Raw genomic sequence first — 6,610 nt, 5'->3', positions numbered from 1 at the left:
AAGTTGAAAGAGTTGACCTTTGAAGACTCTACCAAACTACCTGGACATGAGTCAAACTTTTTAATATATACTTATGCATATAAAGTTATGAACAGTATATAGGGCCTGAGCAAAGCCAGGCTGAACTGCAAGTTTATATAAACCTTTATCGGTTGTATTTTGGAATTTAGTTTAAACCAGTACCGTTAAAAATGTCACGGTAAAAATGGAAAATATGAAAAAATAGGCAAAATTATACTTTGACAAAGACAAATTATGCCGTTGGAGAAGTGTGGACTATGCTCCCATTCCCATAGTTTTAAATGTTTAAAATAGGGCTAAGCATCCCCCCCCCAAAAAAAAGAAAAATTAAATAAATATTTTTAATAAGCAGTTATAACGGTAGGGATGGGTGCTAGGTATTCTATAATAGAGGTTATTCACAGTCAATGATGAAATCGGTGATCATAGCTTACGATTTTCCGCAGGAATTGGCAGTATTTTTTTTATTATTATTTTAATTTAAACATATTTTTGACGCATAGCACATTTATTCATTACCTGTTAAAATTATCACTTTTCAACATTTATTTTTGTTGTGTAATATTTGCCAGATGTTGGATTCTGGTATCAAAATCAGTCACTGACATTAAGCAGTATTCATCAGAAAAAGTTTCTCGTCATTCTTGTACACTGAAAGTTCGTTTGCTTTTTATTTTCCTCGTTTAAACTGGTGGCAATCAGTAATATAGTTGAATAAAAAGAAGATTTTATTTCATACAGCATTATTATGATGTTGTATATATTTAAATTTTCTTACATTTATATTTACCAAAAAAAATTTATTAAAATATTTAAAAAAAGTATTTGAAATTCTTTCACACAAAAGAAAATATTCCAATTATAAAATAATAAATTATTTAAAACATATTTTCCAATAAAGCATTTTGAATTTTTTTTACAATAAACAAACGTACGAAAAAGTGGCCAGAAATAAATGTCATCCAGCGTAAGATAATTTACTCGTCTACCTATCTGGATAAGTTTTTTTTTATGTGTTAACTTCTTTTTAAATGTTTATTCGAAAAAAGTAGTGTATAGCGTTACACAACAATGAGAAAAATGGACGCGATGTGACTATGCCATCTTTGAAGTCTCGATAATGACTTAAAAATAAAACAAAATATTGATAGAAACCAGGCACGGCCACTACGGAAAGAAAGGGAGTAAGTATTTTTTGACGGGGTCTCTTTAAAAATCTACCAAAAACCAAGTAATTATTTAATCAATACGAAATGTTCAATTATTAAGTGAAGAATGAATATTATAATGGTCTATTTATTTTTCATAATAGATATTTATAAGTATATAGTTTTGCCTACGAACCCCTCTTTCTTTTATTGTGATTACAAATATGCTTAAAATAATCAGCCGAAACTGAACAAAATATATTGTGCTTTGGGTATGGTGAAGATTGTAGATAAAACAAGCAAACAGAAAACAACTGTGCATGCATCAGATTTTAAGGTTAAAATTCTGAATTTGAAATGTGGTTAATTCTTCATTTGTTGTGTCTTAAAGTATGAAATTCGTTGAATATGTTACTAATAATTATTATTTTTCAGATTAGCAAAAAATAAAAATATATTTCATTATTTTTATAAAATACGCTACTTTGAAATCTTTGAAAACGAAATGAATAATTATTTTTTATTAACCACTAATATTGCTAATATACCATTAAATAGGAAATGCTTTGAAGAATCGATACCAAAAATGAAAGAATCGATTAATAACTGCGCATTTTCTTAAAACTATGATACTTTGTTTCATGAATTTGATCTCAATACATACACAGAGTTGTTCGTATTTACAAACATTTGTTATGTACCCTTTTTCTTTTCTACTGTGATTTGTGCATGACTTAGTTTAAAGTGTGGAGGACTTGCATCAACCACACTCTCTCGTTCAGAATCACTTGGTCCTGATAGCAAGACAGAGTCAAGATGACCATCTGTGATACTATATGCAGGAGTTATCGCATAACACATACGGCGCTTAGCATTCCAAGCCTGGTCAACCATCGTTGCTTAAATTCTTTTTCATAAGCGATATATATATATATATATATATATATATATATATATATATATATATATATATATATATCGCTTATGAAAAAGAATTAAACCCTTATAAAGTTGATTCCTTACTCAATCGTAAAAACAAACGTAAAAATTAATGGGATTTTACATGTAAAGGCTACCGTAGTTTTTTCAAACTATTATTAATTTTTTTAATTTTTTTTATTTCGTCAGGCAAAATTTATAGCGTGAGATAAAAGATGGAAATGTTTGAAATTCACGTACTTATATTAAAATATTTTTGCATAGCAGATCATCCTAAATCTTATTTAGACAAAAATAATAATTGGCTCGAAAAACCTTTTTAAAATATTCAAATGTTTTATTTATTCAGACAAAAATGGCGTGTCAATAGTGTTTTTTAGGAAAATTAAAAATTAAAAATTATATTAAAAATAGTAGAAAAAAATTATATTATTCTGCTTTCTATATGATACAATTCAGGCTTTATCTTTCTGGATAAAAATAAGTTGCGAAAGAATAATTGATTTTAATTGATTTTAATTCGGTTAAAAATATAGAAACTTGTTTTTTTCTTCTATTTCTTAATTGCGCATTCTAGGAACCCACTTAATTAATGTTCCTGTAAGATTTTTGGAGTGGATTTCTATTAGTATTTCGTTTTACTATTTTAAGTCATTATCAAGGGTCTAAAGGTGTGACATATCGTAATTTTTCTTGTTTTCGTGTAACGCTCTACCTTACTTGGTTTCCGAATCAAATAAACTTTTTAAAGTAAGCGAAACACTAAAACCTTACCCAGCTTTGTAGACGAGTAACTTATCTTGCCTTTGATGAAGTTTACTTGTTATAGATTTGTTTCTTTATCACTTTTCGTAACACTGTCTATTGTAAAATTAACCAAATATTCCTATTATAAAAAAAAATATTTCATTATTTGTAAATGTAAATTTGTAAATCAAATCTGTACATTAGCATCGTTTCCAAAAGTAAGAATTTTTTTGGAATAAGAAAACTAAAAGCAGTGGCAACCAGCGATTAAATCATTGATTTCTGTTTCTATTTTGAAGAATTTAAAAAGAAAATTGAATTTGTTTAAATATTGCAGTGGTGAAAGTTTATTCAAACTTTTTTCAGATTATTATACATAAACATTTATTATAAACTAGTATTACATAAAACGTTACAATTATTCTTTAGAGTGCCTCAACAGAATCTGAACTTAACCAAATCGACTTTTTCAAACTATAGCTAAGAGGCTTAGTCCTATTTTTAACAAGAGGAATGGGAGCTTAGCCTGCATTTCTCGAGTTGTCCTAATTTTCTGGTGTCAATATGCCATTTTTAACTATATATTCACTTTGACCATTTTTAAAGGTGCCATTTTCCCCGAGCATCTATCATTTGGCGTGTGACAATATTTGGAATGCATATAAACAAATTTCAATGTGACTACACTGATAAAGAGAGAATTGGAAATAATAGAATTGAAACTTGCACTCGAAGTTAATGGATTTGCCCAAATTTTTACATTAAGCAGAGGCTAGCGAGTTTCCTGCATCTGTAAGTAAAGGGAATACCAAAACAATGTCAAAACTCATCTATAATAAATTGTGAGCTACATGAAAAAAAAACGCTCCCATTCTTCAGTTTTACTTTTACATTTTCATACAAGTAAATAACGAAGTTTTACGTGACGGTAGAACTTTGTATCTGCATCTACATTTAGATATACTATTTGATCTTTTGTTTAATAGTTTTTTATTTAGCTGATAATGTAATTATCGGCATTTTATTTCAAAAACAAAAACTTGAAATGATATATCTAAAAATATCTTTTAAAAATCTTTTTGGAAAACTATATAGAGAGCTAAAATGAACCAGGCAGGAAACAAGATGGCTGACGAGAGCCGAACTTATTTACGTGTTACCATTAACGGTTTCCCGTTATGTTTGGGCTTGAAACCGACGGTACTAATGTTTTTCTGAACTTCTGTAAAACTAATATATATATAATTTAAATGGGGGTTAGAGCAATTTTCTATAGAGCAGAGTGTATTTTAATATTATAGTAAAATACTAATTTATTTAAAATACAGGAAAAGAATAATGCTCGTTGTAAAGACGATGTATCAAAGCTTAATAGGAAAATATCCTAGAGCTACTTTTATATTTGGTAAGGTAATTGATAATTTATAATTCAAAATGCAAGTTAAAAATTAAAAATCCGTTTCCTAAGAAGGAGCACAACAAAACCAATAAATTGTACGATCGTTTCCGAAACGATGTTTTTTATTGTGACAGACATTGAGTCAAGGACAATACTTTTAGCATATAGTTTTTTATGAAATGATATTGGATATTTTTTTTAATAAAAGACACCATAAATAAACCTAACATTTAAGTAGTGCAGGTGAATCTGGAAAATATTAAAATATAAGGAAAAAGAGTTAATTAATGATGTAGGTAAGTAAAGTAATATTGGTTAATAATAAAAGTTAGAATAAAATTACATAGCTGTGTTTAGAGTAAACGTTAGAATAAAATTACAAAGCTGGGGTTAGATTATGTATAATGTTATAATAAGATGCTATTAAGAGAATTTCAACAAATATAAGTATATATATATATATATATATATATATATATATATATATATATATATATATATATATATATATATATATATATATATATTACCTTAAAATGGTTCATCCTTTGAAAACCGTAATAATCCTCAGAGCAATTCATTTAGATGCTGCCTGTAGCTTATACATGCTCTAACTGCTTAATTTCAAATTGAAACGCCAACAGGGACATTCCTAACGGTTAGCTTATTTCATCATCGCTTAATTTAGGTTTAAATAAAACTATAAATATTCATAATGAAGGAAGATAATCGTGTTTTATCTTGTAATATGCTCAAGGGGGGGGGGTAATTCGTCCTTATGCTGTTTTTTTTTTTCATATATTATAAAATAATTTTATTGAGTAAATTTAGTAATATTATAATTGTTTTATTTATTTATTTATTCATAGTATTTATAAATTTGTTGGAATTAGTAAAATTAGTAACCTGCAAGGGTTAAATTTGAATAGAGATTTAACTAAGATACAAAATAATGGTAAATTTAATAATAATAATGATCCACATCTTATTAGTAAAGATATTCTATTATAAAAGCTAGGATATATTATTAATAAGAAAGGTTTTTATGAGCTATGGTGGTTTATATTTGTTAAATTTAAACCAGTGTTTATGAATGCATGGCGATAGTAGTCCCCTCCCTTGAATTTAATAGGGTGGTTTTGTTTTTGGTGTCATATTGCAACATTTTGAGGGTTTCAAATCTGCAAAGAGTACAAGATCTGTTTCCCGGGGTATACGGTTTATATGATCCTACGATTTCCCATTTTGGATTGAATGAAATATTCTTATCATTGAGTCGCCAAATATGTTTAGATAGAGAGGTTTGGTTCTTGAGGGAGGGGGTTTGAAAGAGTGCTTATGGGTTGAAATTCTATGCTTGATAAGACCAGATGTGGAGCCGAGGTAGATTGCGTTTTGTATAATGCATTTATTGTCAGGTCGATTAGGGACGGCATTGGTCTGAACTGTGTTGGATTGTATTTGATTGGTAGATTGGTTGTTTGATCGTGTGGTCGAGCTATGGTTGTCAGTAACATAATTTAAATTTGTAGTTTGTGATACCATGCAGCTATAAACTACAATTTTTATTTTGCATATACCTTGTAGAGGACATATTTTTTTTTCTTCTGCAGTTACAGCCTGTTATATTTTCTGTATCCGTGTTTTGTATATTATTGATTTTATTATTGTTCGAACTAATTATCTTTTGATGTATGTTTGGCAAGTTGAGTACGATACTTTCATCGTGTTTTTATTGAAGATTTTATTGTATCTATAAGGGCTTTAAAGTTTTTATCAAATATTTTAAAGAATTCCTTGGCTATGTTTGTTTTCAAATTTTTGGAGTTGTCTTCAAATTTTTGGAGGGTTGAACCACAGGATGTCCCTATGCCCGTTTTTACGCTTACGGATTTTGGTTTGTTGTTTATTTGTTTTGGTGGCTAATACTTGTGGTTCGATTTGGATTTTTTTTTCATTTTGGTCATTTTTTTTGTTGTTCGTCCGCGGGATGACATGCCCATATTATATGTTATTATGCTTTTTGTATGTTTATTTTCAATGCAGTTTTTGTTTCCATCATTTATATATATATATATATATATATATATATATATATATATATATATATATATATATATATATATTCAGGGTGACCCACAAAACGGGTCCCAACTCTAATTAGGCCCCGTTTCTTAGTGTTTTGTCCGAATGAAATGAAACTTTGGTCATAACTAGTTTATTATATTCAGAACATCACATCAAAACACTAGAGTATTTGGCTTTTCTTTTCTTCGTTCTACAGCATATTTCTAGATGGCCTCCATTTAGCTTTTGTTTTGTTTTTTTGGGTCACCCTATATATATATATATATAT

Source organism: Euprymna scolopes, chromosome 25 (assembly GCF_053919585.1).
Source record: "Euprymna scolopes isolate OS-2025 chromosome 25, ASM5391958v1, whole genome shotgun sequence".
NCBI classification, from domain to species: Eukaryota; Metazoa; Mollusca; class Cephalopoda; order Sepiida; family Sepiolidae; genus Euprymna; species Euprymna scolopes.
Note: the sequence above shows the minus strand (reverse complement) of the source record.